The sequence below is a fragment of the Coregonus lavaretus genome, assembly GCF_964263955.1.
Source record: "Coregonus lavaretus genome assembly, chromosome: 30".
Lineage (NCBI taxonomy): Eukaryota > Metazoa > Chordata > Actinopteri > Salmoniformes > Salmonidae > Coregonus > Coregonus lavaretus.
In genome coordinates, this window is record NC_140017.1 from 23,655,101 (window position 1) to 23,676,312 (window position 21,212).

Here is a 21,212-nt window from a genome sequence, read left to right on the forward strand (position 1 = left end):
TTTGAATTTGAGGGCTCTAGCAAATCTGGATTTACATATAAGCTGCTCATCAGGACCTTGAGTTGCTGAATTAAGTGTGTTAGAGCAGGGGTTGGAACAAAAGCCTGCAAACGCAGTAGCTCTCCAGGAGGTGATGCCACAAATAATTGATGACTAGGATTTGCGAACGTTGATTTGGTGGATCGGATACATTACTGTATTTTACAGAAAGTGCTGCACTGCTGCTCTCTGGTGGTGACTGGTGCTGGTGACGAAAGGTTGGTGGAGAGCAGGTTTGCCATGTCCGCTGTTTTCTGGCAAAATTGGGCTACATTGAAAACGACGTCGCGGGTGAAAATGTATTGGTCGCGGATTGCAGGTTTTTGAGCTACTTCTAAATTGCACTGCTGCTGCCATGGCATTATTTCACTTTGACTTGCTGCTGTTGACTATCAGGCAGTGAGGCAGCCTGTTACTGAGTGAGTGAGTGCGTGAGCGGTGGGGAGTTGATTAGCTGTTCGGCAGTCTTATGGCTTGGGGGCAGAAGCTGTTAAGAAGCCTTTTGTACCTAGACTTGGGGGGGGGTGGGGGTAACCATTTGAATAGCTGTTCGGCAGTCTTATGGCTTGGGGGGGGGGGGGGGGGGGGGGGGGTAACCATTTGATTAGCTGTTCGGCAGTCTTATGGCTTGGGGGCAGAAGCTGTTAAGAAGCCTTTTGTACCTAGACTTGGCCTTCCTCTGACACCGCCTGCTATAGAGGTCCTGGATGGCAGGACGCTTGGCCCCAGTGATGTACTGGGCCTTCCGGAGACACTTGAAACCCTACCTCTTTAAGGAATACCTGGAATAGTATAAAGTAATCCTTCCTGATATGGGGAAAAGTCCACAATGAAACTGACATTGAATGTGGAGAGTGATACATCTGTTGGCCATTAAATAGCCTATTAATTTATATGCCTATGTAGGCTACTGTATGATAAAATAAATATGTTGAAATTACGATATGACTGGGGTCATTGCAAATCAATTTGTACCACTTGTGTAGCATACCTGGAGCTGGCAAACGGATTTAATAAATAGCCTATAACTTCAGTTTATTGTTGATATAGCCTTATGTTATTATGCAATTATTAATGGCCATGTTTAGTTAATGAAATTGGAAGTTATCAATTGTGATCATGGTCACAGTTCTATCGTAATTGCCGATCAGCTGTTGTTAGAATTCATTAGATTTAAGGTAACAGTCAAACAGATTAGGCTACAGGTAAAAAAAAACACTGGCTGTTGTTGACAAGCATAGGCCTATTCAGTTCATATCCATATTATTAATATATGATTCAGTGATTGAAATTACTACGAAATCGCCTCACTATTCATGTTAAATAAATTAGTATTGTCAAAGTCGCGTCAATTCAAATCTGGTATCAGGAACAAAAGAGGTCAACACGACTTCTAAGATATACAAGTTATTTTAATTAATGCAAAAACCTTCAATGGTAAATATGATGTTTCGTATATACGGGCTCCTTGAAATACCTCGCAGGGCACTTCAGAGAACTAACACATTGTTTCAGATCCAATACTCAAATACTCTGACAGAGGGAATTTCCCACTTCTCTGCTGGCCAATTAGAGTAAAGGACTTGAGCGTGGTTTAAACTTACTCAGCCAATCCATTGATGCACCCCTGTTGCCAGCCTCTTCTGTTACCAGGCATACGTTCATAACAACCTGTCATAGTGAGAAGAGCCAGCTCCCTTAGACATCATTCCTACGTCCAAGGAAGGTTCACAGATCACAAAGAACCAGTATAGTTTAGCATTTGGAGACACAATCCTTATCTCATTTTACCCCCTAAAACAGCTCTTCGCATCAATCACAGCCTGCCAGGTGTCACAGCCTACATTAGCCCAGTCAAGAATGCATTCTTTCTAAGTTAGTCATCCCATCAATTTAGGAGAATAATAAATCCCCAATAGTATGTCAATTTGAACTAAGCAAGCTGCTAAATCGTTAATCTTACATCTTGCCTAGGCTACTGTAGGTTGTCAGGGGCTATAGGCTACCTGCATCTAGCTAACCAAACCATGGGAAAATTGAATTGCAATCATAAACCCAGAATTTAGCATATGCCTATTGAAATTACAAGGCAATCTCGCAAATAGGCCATTTATAACGGTTTGTAGTCTTAACACCTGGAACATAATAAAGGCACAATTGCCAGAAAATAGCCTAACATTCTTCTGAAGTTCGTCCAAGTGTTTCTTGCACAGAAATTTAGAGATCCTCAGTCCAACTTTCATCCCTCAAACTGTCCTGTTGGATTTAGCTATAGTAATGCACATGCGCATCAGGGATTTATTTAACAATCATAGCAGTCGAACGAGTTAAATCGACATCATTGATGGAAAATTATCTGGCGAGTTTAATAAGGGCGAATTATATTTTTTCTTGCGACATTCAAATTCCATTATTAGTCACGTTAGCTCGCAATAATTATTATTTTGATGGAAAACCGAATTTTGCATCTTACGTTACAAGTTACGTCGATATTCCTTCTTAATTCACTCGATAACATTACGGAAAAAGGGTTTATTGGCTAAATGTGGCAACTCCTCTCGCTTCGGGGAAAAACATTTGGGCTAGTTTTCAAGTTTTGTGAGCAGGTTTTGAGTAGTCAAATGTTAGCTAGACGGGCAACCCTGGGGGCGCTCAGTCTCTGGTTATGAATGGCGTGCTGACAGACAATCGTTGATGGATATTTATAGAGCTCTGATCAGAACGACAATTGATTACGGGTGTATAGTTTATGGAACAGAGGCAAATACTTTGCTTCAGAGGCTGGACAGAATCCAGTATATAGCTTTAAGGATATGTATTGTCGCAGTTAAATCAACATCTGTATGTGCCTTACTACTGGAGGCAGGTGAGATGCCTTTGGATATATGGTGTAAAAAATTGGCATTAGCTTATTGGGTTAGGTTGAAAGGCTGTGAGGTTGAGCATCCCACTGCTACTGTTCTAGATGACTGTTGGGAATATACTAGTAGACAAGGCAGTGGTTTTGGTTGGACAGTTGGAAAGTTTGCTGATGAGAGCGGTTTGAGGGAGTTGGAGGTTGGCCCTTCTGTGGTGATAGGGGATGTTCCTCCGTGGTTACTCCCAGATCCTGTTGTTGATCTAACCTTGGTAGAGAAAAGGAAAGATTGGTCAAAAGTCAGTGATATAGGGAAACTGGTTGACAATTAAATTGGTAGAAGTTTCTACTTTTTACTGCTTTTCACAGATGGATCCAAGGACCCAGATAGTGGGAGTACAGGAGCAGGCGTTTACGTTCCTGAATTAGATTGGCAGATATGTAGAAGACTAACAGATGAACTGTCAGTATACTCAGTTGAAATGTTGGCGATAGTAGTTGCCCTCCAGTGGGTGGAGGACATACAACCTGTTAGAATTATAGTATGCTCAGATTCTCTCTCTGTATTGAATAGTTTATCATCTGGTAAATCTAATAGGAGTGATCTACTATTGGAGGTATTAATGTTATGGAGAATTGAGAGACTGGGTGTAGTAGTGAGATTCTGCTGGGTCCCAGCACATTCGGGTGTGGAAGGCAATTAAATTGTAGACCAGTTTGCCAAAAGAGCTTTGAAACTAGATATAATTTATATTAATGTTCCACTGGGTAGAGGTGAGGCCAAATGTGAAATCAGAGCCATTTTGATAGATGGAAGTCCTAATGACACAATTTCCCACAATGCACCACGGGACAACAGTGGCAGTTTTGGGATTAGAGGTGGGACTAGGGAAAAAAATTGCGTTAATGACGGCGAAAAGATGGCGGAAGCGGATGATGAAGTGGATTCTGAATCTAATGGCGGTAGAATCAAGGAGAATTTCAATATTGTCCAAAAGAAAGGAAAAAGGAGCAAAGTAGAGTACAGTGATGGGAATGTCACTTTGTATCTTGTAGGAGTACGGTTTGTAAATGAGGAACAGGGCACCCCTCAAGGGTGTTATATCTGGAGTCTCATGGGAAGTAGATGTTGAAGAGATGAAAAATATTCCTGGAGTGATTGATGCACGTCAGATGAATCATGTGGTGAATGAAGAAAAAGAGAAGAGTCTATCTGTTATTTTGTTTTTTGATATGGAGGTTCTCCCTACTTAAGTGCAGTTAGGGTATATTAACTACAGAGTCAGAGGATTTATTCCAAGACCAATGCAGTGTGATCATTGTAAAGGTTTTGGTCATGTTTCAAGTGTTTGCAGAATGGAGAAGCTGAGATGTCCAAGTTGTGGAAAATATCACATTATGTGTTATAAAAGTGATGAAAATGTGACATGTTGCAGAAGACCTACAGTACCAGTCAACATTTTGGACATTCCTACTCATTCCAGGGTTTTTCTTTATTTTTACATTTTTCTACATTATAGATTAATAGTGAAGACATCAAAACTATGAAATAACACATGGAATCATGTACTAACCAAAAAAGTGTTAAACAAATCAAAATATATTTTATATTTGAGATTCTTCAAATAGCCACCCTTTGCCTTGATGACAGCTTTGCACTCTCTTGGCATTCTCTTGCTGCAGACTGCTGTGGTAGCCATGCTGGTTAAGTGTGCTTTGAATTCTAAATATATCACAGACAGTGTCACCAGCAAAGCACCCCCACACCATAACACCTCCTCCTCCATGCTTTACGGTGGGAAATACACATGCACGGCGGTTGGAACCAAAAATCTCCAAAGGACACATTTCCACCGGTCGACAACTCCACCGTAGTTAATATACCCTAACTGCACTTAAGTAGGGAGAACCTCCATATCAAAAAACAAAATAACAGATAGACTCTTCTCTTTTTCTTCATTCACCACATGATTCATCTGACGTGCATCAATCACTCCAGGAATATTTTTCATCTCTTCAACATCTACTTCCCATGAGACTCCAGATATAACCCCCTTGAGGGGTGCCCTGTTCCTCATTTACAAACCGTACTCCTACAAGATACAAAGTGACATTCCCATCACTGTACTCTACTTTGCTCCTTTTTCCTTTCTTTTGGACAATATTGAAATTCTCCTTGATTCTACCGCCATTAGATTCAGAATCCACTTCATCATCCGCTTCCGCCATCTTTTCGCCGTCATTAACGCAATTTTTTTCCCTAGTCCCACCTCTAATCCCAAAATTGCCACTGTTGTCCCGTGGTGCATTGTGGGAAATTGTGTCATTAGGACTTCCATCTATCAAAATGGCTCTGATTTCACATTTGGCCTCACCTCTACCCAGTGGAACATTAATATAAATTATATCTAGTTTCAAAGCTCTTTTGGCAAACTGGTCTACAATTTAATTGCCTTCCACACCCGAATGTGCTGGGACCCAGCAGAATCTCACTACTACACCCAGTCTCTCAATTCTCCATAACATTAATACCTCCAATAGTAGATCACTCCTATTAGATTTACCAGATGATAAACTATTCAATACAGAGAGAGAATCTGAGCATACTATAATTCTAACAGGTTGTATGTCCTCCACCCACTGGAGGGCAACTACTATCGCCAACATTTCAACTGAGTATACTGACAGTTCATCTGTTAGTCTTCTACATATCTGCCAATCTAATTCAGGAACGTAAACGCCTGCTCCTGTACTCCCACTATCTGGGTCCTTGGATCCATCTGTGAAAAGCAGTAAAAAGTAGAAACTTCTACCAATTTAATTGTCAACCAGTTTCCCTATATCACTGACTTTTGACCAATCTTTCCTTTTCTCTACCAAGGTTAGATCAACAACAGGATCTGGGAGTAACCACGGAGGAACATCCCCTATCACCACAGAAGGGCCAACCTCCAACTCCCTCAAACCGCTCTCATCAGCAAACTTTCCAACTGTCCAACCAAAACCACTGCCTTGTCTACTAGTATATTCCCAACAGTCATCTAGAACAGTAGCAGTGGGATGCTCAACCTCACAGCCTTTCAACCTAACCCAATAAGCTAATGCCAATTTTTTACACCATATATCCAAAGGCATCTCACCTGCCTCCAGTAGTAAGGCACATACAGATGTTGATTTAACTGCGACAATACATATCCTTAAAGCTATATACTGGATTCTGTCCAGCCTCTGAAGCAAAGTATTTGCCTCTGTTCCATAAACTATACACCCGTAATCAATTGTCGTTCTGATCAGAGCTCTATAAATATCCATCAACGATTGTCTGTCAGCACGCCATTCATAACCAGAGACTGAGCGCCCCCAGGGTTGCCCGTCTAGCTAACATTTGACTACTCAAAACCTGCTCACAAAACTTGAAAACTAGCCCAAATGTTTTTCCCCGAAGCGAGAGGAGTTGCCACATTTAGCCAATAAACCCTTTTTCCGTAATGTTATCGAGTGAATTAAGAAGGAATATCGACGTAACTTGTAACGTAAGATGCAAAATTCGGTTTTCCATCAAAATAATAATTATTGCGAGCTAACGTGACTAATAATGGAATTTGAATGTCGCAAGAAAAAATATAATTCGCCCTTATTAAACTCGCCAGATAATTTTCCATCAATGATGTCGATTTAACTCGTTCGACTGCTATGATTGTTAAATAAATCCCTGATGTGCATGTGCATTACTATAGCTAAATCCAACAGGACAGTTTGAGGGATGAAAGTTGGACTGAGGATCTCTAAATTTCTGTGCAAGAAACACTTGGACGAACTTCAGAAGAATGTTAGGCTATTTTCTGGCAATTGTGCCTTTATTATGTTCCAGGTGTTAAGACTACAAACCGTTATAAATGGCCTATTTGCGAGATTGCCTTGTAATTTCAATAGGCATATGCTAAATTCTGGGTTTATGATTGCAATTCAATTTTCCCATGGTTTGGTTAGCTAGATGCAGGTAGCCTATAGCCCCTGACAACCTACAGTAGCCTAGGCAAGATGTAAGATTAACGATTTAGCAGCTTGCTTAGTTCAAATTGACATACTATTGGGGATTTATTATTCTCCTAAATTGATGGGATGACTAACTTAGAAAGAATGCATTCTTGACTGGGCTAATGTAGGCTGTGACACCTGGCAGGCTGTGATTGATGCGAAGAGCTGTTTTAGGGGGTAAAATGAGATAAGGATTGTGTCTCCAAATGCTAGACTATACTGGTTCTTTGTGATCTGTGAACCTTCCTTGGACGTAGGAATGATGTCTAAGGGAGCTGGCTCTTCTCACTATGACAGGTTGTTATGAACGTATGCCTGGTAACAGAAGAGGCTGGCAACAGGGGTGCATCAATGGATTGGCTGAGTAAGTTTAAACCACGCTCAAGTCCTTTACTCTAATTGGCCAGCAGAGAAGTGGGAAATTCCCTCTGTCAGAGTATTTGAGTATTGGATCTGAAACAATGTGTTAGTTCTCTGAAGTGCCCTGCGAGGTATTTCAAGGAGCCCGTATATACGAAACATCATATTTACCATTGAAGGTTTTTGCATTAATTAAAATAACTTGTATATCTTAGAAGTCGTGTTGACCTCTTTTGTTCCTGATACCAGATTTGAATTGACGCGACTTTGACAATACTAATTTATTTAACATGAATAGTGAGGCGATTTCGTAGTAATTTCAATCACTGAATCATATATTAATAATATGGATATGAACTGAATAGGCCTATGCTTGTCAACAACAGCCAGTGTTTTTTTTAACCTGTAGCCTAATCTGTTTGACTGTTACCTTAAATCTAATGAATTCTAACAACAGCTGATCGGCAATTACGATAGAACTGTGACCATGATCACAATTGATAACTTCCAATTTCATTAACTAAACATGGCCATTAATAATTGCATAATAACATAAGGCTATATCAACAATAAACTGAAGTTATAGGCTATTTATTAAATCCGTTTGCCAGCTCCAGGTATGCTACACAAGTGGTACAAATTGATTTGCAATGACCCCAGTCATATCGTAATTTCAACATATTTATTTTATCAAATGGTGGGCTACAGTAGCCTATATAGGCATATAAATTAATAGGCTACTTAATGGCCAACAGATGTATCACTCTCCATATTCAATGTCAGTTTCATTGTGGACTTTTCCCCATATCAGGAAGGATTACTTTATACTATTCCAGGTATTCCTTAAAAAGGTAGGGTTTCAAGTGTCTCCGGAAGGCCCAGTACATCACTGGGGCCAAGCGTCCTGCCATCCAGGACCTCTATAGCAGGCGGTGTCAGAGGAAGGCCAAGTCTAGGTACAAAAGGCTTCTTAACAGCTTCTGCCCCCAAGCCATAAGACTGCCGAACAGCTAATCAAATGGTTAAGACAACTCCCCACCGCTCCCCACCGCAAATGGTTAAGACAACTCCCCACCGCTCACGCACTCACTCACTCAGTAACAGGCTGCCTCACTGCCTGATAGTCAACAGCAGCAAGTCAAAGTGAAATAATGCCATGGCAGCCACAGTGCAATTTAGAAGTAGCTCAAAAACCTGCAATCCGCGACCAATACATTTTCACCCGCGACGTCATTTTCAATGTAGCCCAATTTTGCCAGAAAACAGCGGACATGGCAAACCTGGCTAAGGTGTATGTACATTTCCGACTTCAACTGTAGTGCACTGCTTTTGGTGCCATTTGGGACACAAACACATTTATTTAGCGTTATCAGGTTGATATTTCATTTTGTATTGTGCATTATTAGGAATGATAACATGACGGTTTTGTTAAAGATATCTGTCTCACTCTGCATTGTAGTGGTGAACTCCCAGCAGTGCAGTGTGTTTCCTGTCCACTTCAGTGGGTCAACTATTAAGCAGTGGTGGGGAACAGAACTCGCATTTAACATCTACTCCAGGAAAAGCTCCTAGAAGAAAGTATGTGGACACTTGTATGACAGTAACCAAGTCTCTGCTGCTTTACCCAAGTTATGTATGTATAGCTAGTATATACAGTGGGGGAAAAAAGTATTTAGTCAGCCACCAATTGTGCAAGTTCTCCCACTTAAAAAGATGAGAGAGGCCTGTAATTTTCATCATAGGTACACGTCAACTATGACAGACAAATTGAAAAAATATTTTCCAGAAAATCACATTGTAGGATTTTTAATGAATTTATTTGCAAATTATGGTGGAAAATAAGTATTTGGTCACCTACAAACAAGCAAGATTTCTGGCTCTCACAGACCTGTAACTTCTTCTTTAAGAGGCGCCTCTGTCCTCCACTCGTTACCTGTATTAATGGCACCTGTTTGAACTTGTTATCAGTATAAAAGACACCTGTCCACAACCTCAAACAGTCACACTCCAAACTCCACTATGGCCAAGACCAAAGAGCTGTCAAAGGACACCAGAAACAAAATTGTAGACCTGCACCAGGCTGGGAAGACTGAATCTGCAATAGGTAAGCAGCTTGGTTTGAAGAAATCAACTGTGGGAGCAATTATTAGGAAATGGAAGACATACAAGACCACTGATAATCTCACTCGATCTGGGGCTCCACGCAAGATCTCACCCCGTGGGGTCAAAATGATCACAAGAGCGGTGAGCAAAAATCCCAGAACCACACGGGGGGACCTAGTGAATGACCTGCAGAGAGCTGGGACCAAAGTAACAAAGCCTACCATCAGTAACACACTACGCCGCCAGGGACTCAAATCCTGCAGTGCCAGACGTGTCCCCCTGCTTAAGCCAGTACATGTCCAGGCCCGTCTGAAGTTTGCTAGAGTGCATTTGGATGATCCAGAAGAGGATTGGGAGAATGTCATATGGTCAGATGAAACCAAAATATAACTTTTTGGTAAAAACTCAACTTGTCGTGTTTGGAGGACAAAAAATGCTGAGTTGCATCCAAAGAACACCATACCTACTGTGAAGCATGAAGATGAAACGTGGCTGGGTCTTTCAGCATGACAATGATCCCAAACACACCGCCCGGGCAACGAAGGAGTGGCTTCGTAAGAAGCATTTCAAGGTCCTGGAGTGGCCTAGCCAGTCTCCAGATCTCAACCCCATAGAAAATCTTTGGAGGGAGTTGAAAGTCTGTGTTGCCCAGCGACAGCCCCAAAACATCACTGCTCTAGAGGAGATCTGCATGGAGGAATGGGCCAAAATACCAGCAACAGTGTGTGAAAACCTTGTGAAGACTTACAGAAAACGTTTGACCTGTGTCATTGCCAACAAAGGGTATATAACAAAGTATTGAGAAACGTTTGTTATTGACCAAATACTTATTTTCCACCATAATTTGCAAATAAATTCATTAAAAATCCTACAATGTGATTTTCTGGATTTTTTTTTCTCATTTTGTCTGTCATAGTTGACGTGTACCTATGATGAAAATGACAGGTCTCTCTCATCTTTTTAAGTGGGAGAACTTGCACAATTGGTGGCTGACTAAATACTTTTTTCCCCCACTGTAGATGGTATATTGCACCTGAATGCTCATGGATGTGTTCTGCAGCCTGTAGCCATTGGCAAGGCAGTGTTCCCCCTCCGCTGTCTACTGCAGAGGGAGCAGTTGAGTCAGACTATCATTCTGCCTTTCCAGAGTCTACAGGGGACTGGTGAGAGCCAGGGCATCGGCCCCCTCAAGGTGAGCCTGCCTGCCACTGTCCACCATTTTGTCTACATCCCAAATGGCACCCTATTCCCTTCATAGTGCTGTACTTTTGACCAGGGCCCATAGGGAATAGGATTACATAGGGAATAGGGTACCATTTGGGACAAAGCCTTTGTTACGTTCATCATATTTAGGAGGTTCTTGACATGTTGTTGAGTGTAGTTGGAATATTACTCATCTCAATAAATCTCCCTCTCTTGGTTTCTCCAGGTGTCACTTGAACTGGCTGCATACAGCAAATATTTATCATCAGCCAATGGTCAAAGATCAGCTGGAGCTGGTTCCAGAGCTCCCTCCTGTGCCCTGACCAGTCCCCAGAAAGAATCTAGCCCCTCCAGGGTGGACACGATGACCGTTAGGCCTCAGCATCAGGACCCTAGAGGGGAGGATACCCCTCTATCTACTGTTACTAATAGAGATTCCAGGACGGGAATAAGAACTGTGGCCCGTCAGGGTCAGTAAAGGAAGAGAACATGCTCAACTCAAATCCTTGTGTGTAGTAGCATACAATACATTTTCCTCTGTAGCTCAGCTGGTAGAGCACGGCGCTTGTAACGCCAAGGTAGTGGGTTCGATCCCCGGGACCACCCCATACACAAAAAATGTATGCATGCATGACTGTAAGTCGCTTTGGATAAAAGCGTCTGCTAAATGGCATATTATTATTATTATTATTATTATTATTAAACAAATAAAAAGAGTACTAGGAACCAAAACTCAGTCACATAAATGTTTTTTTTAATGGTCCCACAAGGTCCCTCGCCTCTTACCAGCCTCCAGACATCTCACAGACCTCAGGCCCATCAGGTGGTGGTGGAGGAGGAGGAGGACAGTGAGGTTCTGCTGCATGCTTTGCTCATGGTGCCTGATGGAAAGGACTTTAACTGTGGACCCATGCAGCCTCCTAATGTCTACCTGAACTGTTATCTCTTTGGCCAGGATGAGACGTCCAGATCAGTGATCAGCTGGGGCCAGACAAATCCGTGGTTTAATTTAATACAGGTAACTGAAGGAACTGAGAATTTTATACCCAGTCAGTGTGATGCTGCTAAGGGAAGAGAAGGCTGGTGGGAGGAGCTATAGGAGGATGGGCTCATTGGAATGGTATAAATGGAGCAGAGTCAAACGTGGTTTCCATATGTTTAATACCGTTCCTTTGATTCCATTCCAGTGAGCCCATTACAATGAGCCTGTCCTCCTATAGCTCCTCCCACCAGCCTCCACTGGCTAAGGGTATTCATATCATAGGCGATGAAAACCCCTCCCAAATGGGCCCTCAGCCTAGTCAAAAGAAGTGCACTATAAAGGGAATAGGGTGCCCTTATGATGTGATTCTATCTGCTTGTTAGATGTTGAGTTTAAATACGTGTTTCTCCAGGTGGCTCCTGTGGCCTTGACCTCGAGATTGCTGGAGAGAGGATGAGGACAATGTGATGGTGATTGAGGTTTGGCAGAGAGCAGGAAGCTCAGGGCAGGATCGTCTCCAAGGGCTGGTCAAACTACCCCTCCACCAGTTCTACATGTCCTTCAGGTGAGGGAAGGGTTTGAAATATCTTGTTATAACTCAACCTTTGTTCTATACAGTGCATTCGGAAAGTATTCAGACCCCTTGACTTTTTACACATTTTGTTATGTTACAGCCTTATTCTAAAATTGATTAAATCATTTTTTTCCCCCTCGTCAATCTATACACAATACCCCATAATGACAAAGCAAAAACAGGTTTCTTTTAAATGTTTGCAAAAAACTGAAATATCACATTTACATAAGTATTCAGACCCTTTACACAGTACTTTGTTGAAGCACCTTTGGCAGCGATTACAGCCTCACGTCTTCTTTGGTATGACGCTACAAGCTAGGTACACCTGTATTTGGGGTGTCTTGGCTGTGTGGTTAGGGCTGTTGTCCTGTTGGAAGGTGAACCTTCACCCAAGTCTGAAAACCTGCTCCAGTGCGCTCAGGACTTCATCAAGGATCTCTCTGTACTTTGCTCCGTTCATCTTTCCCTCGATCCTGACTAGTCTCCCAGTCCCTGCCGCTGAAAAACATCCCCACAGCATGATGCTGCCACCACAATGCTTCACTGTATGGAGGGTGCCAGGTTTCCTCCAGACGTGACGCTTGGCATTCAGGCTAAAGAGTTCAATCTTTGCTTCATCAGACCAGAGAATCTTGTTTCTCATGGTCTGGGAGTCCTTTAGGTGCCTTTTGGCAAACTCCAAGCGGGCTGTCATGTGCCTTTTACTGAGGAGTGGCTTCCGTCTGGCCACTCCACCATAAAGGCCTGATTGGTGGAGTGCTGCAGAGATCGTTGTCCTTCTGGAAGGTTCTCCCATCTCCACAGAGTAACTCTGTAACTCCATCGGGTTCTTGGTCACGTCCCTGATCAAGGCCTTTCTCCCCCGGATTGCTCAGTTTGGCCGGGCGGCGAGCTCTAGGAAGAGTCTTGGTGATTCCAAACTTCTTCAATTTTTAAGAATGATGGAGGCCACTGTGTTCTTGGGGACGTTCAATGCTGCAGAATTGTTTTGGTACCCTTCGCCAGATCTGTGCCTCGACACAATCCTGTCTCGGAGCTCTACGGACAATTCCTTCGACCTCATGGCTTGGTTTTTGCTCTGACATGCACTGTCAACTGTGGGACCTTTATATAGACAGGTGTGTGCCTTTCCAAATCATGTCCAATCAATTGGATTTACCACAGGTGGACTCCAATCAAGTTGTAGAAACATCTCAAGGATGATCAATGGAAACAGGATGCACCTCAGCTCAATTTCAAGTCTCATAGCAAAGGGTCTGAATACTTATGTAAATAAGGTATTTCTGTTTTTTATTTTTAATACATTTGCAAAAATGTCAAAACTGTTTTCGCTTTGTCATTATGGGGTATTGTGTGTAGAATGTGTGTTAGAATAAGGCTGTAACCTAAGAAAACGTGCAAAAAGTGAAGAGGTCTGAATACTTTCCGAATGCACTGTATATACACACATTCAAATACAAAAGCACAGTTATGTGTCCACAATCAATACTTTAATACACAAATAAGTCCACAATCAATACTTTAAAACATCAAGATTAAATGTAGTTTGAATTTTGTTTCAGAAATACGGTGCATTAAAACTAAAAGCAGATTTACCTAGCTCGGTGGAGACGTAGGAACCTTGAGTTAAGCAATCCTGTGAACGGGTTATGCAAGTTTATGAATTAGGGCCTTGTAAACAAAAAAGTGGTAATGTAGAGATCTACTGGTCTTTAGCGAAGTCCAGCCAACCTTTTGGTACAGGATGCAGTGATGAGTATCAAAACTGTCACCTGTAACAAAACTAAGGGCACTATGGTATTTTTGGAGGGTGGGCAATGAGCCTGTCATAGCGGATGTAAGCAATGTCCCCACACGCTCTGGCAGCTTTCATGGCTGGGATAAGTTCTTTCCTCTTCTGGCGCACAGCTTCAGGATAGTCCTCGTTGAGGAAGATATACGTTCCTCTCAAGTTCTTGGCTCTTTCCAGTACAGCTACCTTGTCCTTGAACCTCAGGAAGTTGACCACTATCGGCCTGGGCTGGTGGTGGGTTTTCCAGTCCGGTGGGCACGCTCCACCTCAATCTTCCTGTGGTCCATCTTCAATTTCTCAGAGATCATTTCCCTCACTTTGTCCTCAGACTCCGTCCAGGTCTCGTGGAGATTCTGCAATTCCGTCCACAACCATCTTGTTCCGCCTTGATTGTCCCTCGAGATAGTCTGATTTATCCGTCATTGTTATCATGGATTCACACACAGAACTGATGTCCTCTCTCAGTGACATACAAATTGCTGTCATCTTGCTGTTCTCCTGTTTCAACTCATCGAACTGACCCTGGGAGAACTGCAAACTGTTCTTCAGGTCCTGGACCTCTGGTCGGGTTATCCATTATTTTATTAGTTTAATCCACCAGTATTTGGACAAAACACTTGAAGCTGTTTTCTTGTTGTTGTAACAACTGCTTGTAGAACTATTTTTGTTCGTTTTAAAAGATCCTTCACGTGTGATAGAGAGACACCACTGTCCTCAACGGTACTCCCACCGGCTTTGGTCTTTGTCATGGTAGCTAGCAATGTAGGTTACGCTGTTACTCCTCGCAGTTCCAGTCAGGGCAGGTCACAGGGAAGATTGAAAACAACAAACAGCAGGGATCTAGACAGTCACAAACCTGGGACAATCCGCGGTCCCAGCCACAATGGCTAACCACGTTGCGGGCTGTGTTCAAGCCCTCGAGAACCCCGCTAGCTGCTACGCCAAATAGCTCCTCAGACCCGTCCTTGGACGGCAGGATCACTGGACAGAGACTAGCAGTCTCAGCAACTGATGCAAACTGCGTCGCGGATCCAAACTAAAAAGTTAGCTAGCTACTAAGAACTTTCTAATACACTTTCAAAACAACAAAACCGAGCTCTCCCTCGTTCTGCGTTCAACAGGAAGTGACGTGAAGTTTGGTGATAGATGGCATCTACACTCAATAATTTGTTTCTCACAAACATACACTCCCACAGGGATTTGTCAGAGCAAGATGAAACGTTCCAGTACTATGCTGATGTTGGGGTGAACGTGTACATTACTGCCCAGCTCTACTTCCTGCCTGCGAGTGAGAGGCGCAGTACCTGTGTAGCCGCCAGGACCTTCTGCCTAGAATCTGACCACCATACTAAGTTCCCCTGTGAGCTGCAGGTGATGGAGCTCACATGATGTAGATGAATGCCTGTATTGTTGTCACACAAGTTTCCCTATGGGACAATAAAACATTAATTCATTAATTGATTCATGCAGGTCCAGACGGGCTCTGGGGAGACCTGCAGCCTGCCTTAGCTCCTGCAGGAGGCCACAGCTGTCTTCACAGTCTGGAATAGAGACAGTCGCAAGGGTGAGGAAGCAGCTGCAATGGGGTTTATTCACCCAATACTGTAAACAACAGTCGTATCTGAGTGATCTGAAAAGTCATAGTCAATCGATCAATAATATAGTAATACTTTTAGCAAAAATGTTTATTTTCAATTTACAATCTGTAGAAACAATGAGCATAGAAAGGTTCAGAACATTTGTGAAACAGCACAGTTAAAAATATATGGCAAATAGAAATCCAATATGGATGGTGTTAAAATATGGATGGGAGGGGTTGAATGGAGCTGAAGGTTGGGACTAATAACAGCTAATAACAACAAGATAACTAATGTAAAACATACTGGGTCCGTAAGACGTTTATAGGTTAAGAACTTTTGTGAATGTCACGATCGTCTGGGTAAGGAGTAGACCAAGGCGCAGCGTTGCAGGCAAACATACTCATTTATTTAGTGAAACGCGATCAAAACAACAAAAGACGGTAACGTGACAGTAAACGGTCAAACACAACCAACACGAAACAAGAACCCACAAAACACAAAGGAAAACCGACAGTTTAAATATGGCTCCCAATCAGAGACAACCAGCAAACAGCTGACACTCGTTGCCTCTGATTGGGAGTCACTCAGGCCAACCTAGACATAGAACAACTAGACACTAAAACACAGCACAAAAACACACGGAATCTACACACCCTGACTCAACATATAAAGTCCCCAGAGCCAGAGTGTGACAGTGAAAGAGCACAGTTTGAAAGATATGGCAAATAGAAATCAAGAAATAGATGGGAGAGGTTTAGGGTAGAGGAAGGACAGGAGTAAAAACAAACAAAATAGAACTATTGTAAAATAGACTGTCCATAAAATGTATAGAGTATGTATAAGCTGGAAGTAGAGGCCTAAGCATTGTTGTTCGCTAGTTTACTCCCATTAAGGGAGGGGTGGTAGGGTTAGAAAGTAATAAAGAAAAAAAAAAAAAAAAAAGGATAAATATATATATATATATATATATATCTCTATCTATACAGTTGAAGTCGGAAGTTTACATACACCTTAGCCAAATACATTTAAACTCAGTTTTTCACAATTCCTGACATTTAATCCTAGTAACAATTCCCTGTTTTAGGTCAGTTAGGATCACCACTTTATTTTAAGAATGTGAAATGTCAGAATAATAGTAGAGAGAATGATTTATTTCAGCTTTTATTTATTTCATCACATTCCCAGTGGGTCAGAAGTTTACATACACTCAATTAGAATTTGGTAGCATTGCCTTTAAATTGTTTAACTTGGATCAAACGTTTCAGGTAGCCTTCCACAAGCTTCCCACAATAAGTTGGGTGAATTTTGGCCCATTCCTCCTGACAGAGCTGGTGTAACTGAGTCAGATTTGTAGGCCTCCTTGCTCGAACACGCTTTTTCAGTTCTGCCCACAAATATTCTATAGGATTGAAGTCAGGGCTTTGTGATGGCCACTCCAATACCTTGACTTTGTTGTCCTTAAACCATTTTGCCACAACTTTGGAAGTATGCTTGGGTTCATTGTCCATTTGGAAGACCCATTTGCGACCAAGCTTTAACTTCCTGACTGATGTCTTGAGATGTTGCTTCAATATATCCACATAATTTTCCTTCCTCATGATGCTATCTATTTTGTGAAGTGCACCAGTCCCTCCTGCAGCAAAGCAACCCCACAGCATGATGCTGCCACCCCTGTGCTTCACGGTTGGGATGGTGTTCTTCGGCTTGCAAGCCGTCCCGTTTTTCCTCCAAACATAACGATGGTCATTATGGCCAAACAGTTCTATGTTTGTTTCATCAGACCAGAGGACATTTCTCCAAAAAGTACGATCTTTGTCCCCATGTGCAGTTGCAAACTGTTGTCTGGCTTTTTTATGGCGGTTTTGGAGCAGTGGCTTCTTCCTTGCTGAGTGGCCTTTCAGGTTATGTCGATATAGGACTCGTTTAACTGTGGATATAGATACTTTTGTACCTGTTTCCTCCAGCATCTTCACAAGGTCCTTTGCTGTTGTTCTTGGATTTATTTGCACTTTTCGCACCAAAGTACGTTCATCTCTAGGAGACAGAATGCGTCTCCTTCCTGAGCGGTATGACGGCTGCGTGGTCCCATGGTGTTTATACTTGCGTACTATTGTTTGTACAGATGAACGTGGTACCTTCGGGCGTTGCTATGAAGGATGAACCAGACTTGTGGAGGTCTACAATTATTTTTCTGAGTTCTTGGCTGATTTCTTTAGATTTTCCTATGATGTCAAGCAAAGAGGCACTGAGTTTGAAGGTAGGCCTTGAAATACATCCACAGGTACACCTCCAATTGACTCAAATTATGTCAATTAGCCTATCAAGCTTCTAAAGCCATGACATCATTTTCTGGAATTTTCCAAGCTGTTTAAAGGCACAGTCAATTTAGTGTATGTAAACTTCTGACCCACTGGAATTGTGATACAGTGAATTATAATTGAAATAATCTGTCTGTAAGCAATTGTTGGAAAAATTACTTGTGTCATGCACAAAGTAGATGTCCTAACCGACTTGCCAAAACTATAGTTTGTTAACAAGAAATTTGTGGAGTGGTTGAAAAACGAGTTTTGATGACTCCAACCTAAGTGTATGTAAACTTCCGACTTCAACTGTATATCCTATTTACATAATAATTGGTTCACTGCAGCTCAAGTACTCGATCCTACAAGTCGTATATTACAGTCAAGGAAATGTTATGTAATGTTATAAAATCAAATTTCACAGTTTGCTCATCATTTTCCTAACGTAACACTCAATCAAATGTATTTATAAAGCCCTTTTACATCAGCAGTTGTCACAAAGTGTTTATACAGAAACCCAGTCTAAAACCCCTGGGATCCGTGGGTGGTTTGGAGTGTCTCTGCCTCAAGACCTGACCTCATCATCTCCCAGCCATCACATCTTAGTGAGCGGCGTGGACATCTCCATCAACTTTGCCCACCATGCAGATAGAGAGAGGGTCATCACTGCCGGCTGGGAGGTGGGCAGGGAGGAACGGGTGGAGGAGCAGGAGGAGGAGCACGCCAGTGAGGGAGAGGCGTGGGCTGAGACTCGGAGGACTGTGTCCCTGGCCGTGTCCATGCCCAGAGCCTGGCTGCCAGTCCACTGTCTCGTCCTGCCTGGACACAGCGTGCTGCAGCGCTCCACCTACTGCTACTTCAGATATAAACTCTATGACGCAGAGGCCTTCTGCTCCCAGCTCAGACACCTTTGCCTTGCTGTGGAGGAGGAGGGAGGTGGAGGGGAGGAGGGCCTGGCCACGGTGGCATTCAGAGGAAGCAGGACAGTGGAGCTGAGGAGCAGCCAGCCCCTGCTGTGGTACCTCTGGGAGGAGAGGCTGGAGGTGCAGGTGTGGGTGTCCTTTGGGAAGGACAGGAGACCTAGGCCTCGTGACATGGACCGGCTGGTGGGTTCAGCCTTCATGGACCTCTCCTCCCTGGCCAAGAGGGCAAGGCACAAGCTGACTCTCAGTGGTACGTAATCTAATAATACATTTAATAAAAAAATAATACATTGTATTTGCTCCTTTCAAGATACCCAAGGACACTAGCAGAGGTAAATAGAGAAATAGTACTGATATAAATAACAGTCAGTGATGACCTCAAACTAATCAATGACTATCTAGTCTTTTAAATGCTATGTTGTATTATGTTACATAAGGGTCATCAGTAACACACCTGTGTTTTGTTTGTGTAGGTGTGTACCCCCTGTTCAGGCGCACCGCCCCAGATCTGAGTGGAGCTGCCCTGAGGGTCCACATCACCCTGACCCCTGGATCCCTCCCAGAGGAGCACACACCTGGAGGAGGGGACAGCCAGGACCAGGAGGAATGTGACAGCCAGGGAGAGGATGAGGAGGAGGGGACAGCCAGGACCAGGAGGAATGTGACAGCCAGGGAGAGGATGAGGAGGAGGGAGGGCAGGGAGGCCTCTTATCCACAGCAGCTGTGTCCAGACAGTCTGGAGCACCCAGCAGGCACCAGACCAGGTCCTCCATGAGTGTAGAGCCTTCACAGCCCTCTGAGGTCAGCATGGAGGACACACTGTCACCATCACTGAGGACAGAGCCATGCACCTCAGTCTTAAAGGTACACATAGACAAGGGCTCTGGTTAAAAGTAGTGCACAAATAGGGAATAGGGTGCCATTTGGGACGCATCCTTCCAGTAGGGTCATCCATATTGATTGTGTCCTTTAACACCTTGTTGATGGTTGTGAGTGTTGTGTTGTCTCCTTGGCAGGCTGTCCTCTAGCTGAGCGTAGTGGAGGGCTGCCTAGATGTTGTGTGTCCTACCAGTCACCACAGCTCTCATAGCAGACAGTCACTGCCCCATCTGGGACCACCAGCAGGAGTGCAGGTAGACTACCTTTGTACCATCTATAGCTTACTTCAGATGTTTAGACAACACATACTGTTTATGTAATATTCAGGTTTAATGGGCCCAAAGATGTAATGGTTACCAATCCATATTATTGAATGTTTGGATGATTATGAACAAATGTGTTGATGAGATTATTGGAACCAGCTTAGTTGAGAATGACCTCTGTCAGACCATGTCATGATGAACTGATCTACTGTTTGATAATCACAGGATGTCAAAGCAGCTACTTCTTGATCCACAACAGTCCCTTGGAGGTACAGTACAGCAATGTAGTAACACACAATAATACTCTAGCTAACAGCCAACAATTCTTGAAGGGGATAAAGTTAATGTTGTTTTAATATGTGGAATGCACTTCTTCAATGGTGCTGTGTCTTGCCTTGTTAGATATGGAGCGGGTGATTGGGTTTTCCTCAGTGGACCTGTCCCTTCTCCTGTCAGGTTTCCAGTCACTGTGTGGCTGGTACAACATCACTGACTTCAATAGCTAGTGCCAGGTTGGGGAGGTTAACAACCTCATCAGTGGTGAGATGCTTTCACATCTCCTAATCGGTCCCAAATGGCACCTTATTCCCATAGGGCTCTGTTCAAAAGTAGTGCACTATATAGGGAATAGGGTGCGATTTGGGACACATACCTATTCAAAGGGTGTCCAAAATATGTTACTTAATGTCTAAGTCTTGGGGATTGCCTTGTTGATACATTATTATTATTATACTATTATTACAGTCAGGCCACTCAACACATCCCTCTCCTTTCTCCAAGTCTACAGGGACATCATCGCATGGAGACGATACCTTCTAGCCCCCAGACCAGCTCAACAACTCCCCCTGTTCCAGATGACCACCTTCTGCCTGAGGGCTCTGAAACATTCCCCCAGAGTGCTCTATGTTCCCACAAAGCATCCGGCTCCCCCCAGGAGGACATTTCTCCTGTCCCTTCACCTGTACCAAGTATGTCTCAGGAACATGATGATTCTCAGGCTGATGAAGAGCAGGAGGAGGACAAGACCCCTGCCTCTGAAGAGGTCCCAGAGAGGAGGAGGAGGACGATGGAGGTTATGAGGAGACAGTGGTGGAGCCCAGGCCTCTGAATGAGGCCACATCTCTAACAGACAGAACCAGCCCTGTGTCCAGCCTGCTGTCAGACCAAGACCTGGGCTCTCTGGAGACTCTGGCGGCACCAGAGGAGCACCAAGCCTCAGACTACTCCTACCAGCCCAGCCTCACCCAACAGGAGAGGGAGAGGTTAGGTCTGCAGAATGACACCCTGAAGGCTTGGAGCTCTGATGAGCCCATAGGCAG

General features: G+C 43.3%; 1 pseudogene across 1 annotated transcript; it reads left to right on the forward strand.

Moving 5' to 3' along the window:
- The first annotated feature begins 8,710 nt into the window (after window positions 1-8,710).
- On the forward strand, window positions 8,711-20,399 carry LOC311106167 (C2 domain-containing protein 3-like; annotated as a pseudogene). Its single transcript has 12 exons — window positions 8,711-8,872; window positions 10,458-10,589; window positions 10,827-11,070; window positions 11,371-11,618; window positions 11,995-12,147; window positions 15,145-15,319; window positions 18,350-19,001; window positions 19,225-19,394; window positions 19,439-19,615; window positions 19,768-19,884; window positions 20,119-20,162; window positions 20,296-20,399. The product of its transcript is annotated as a C2 domain-containing protein 3-like (transcript).
- The last annotated feature ends 813 nt before the right edge of the window (window positions 20,400-21,212 follow it).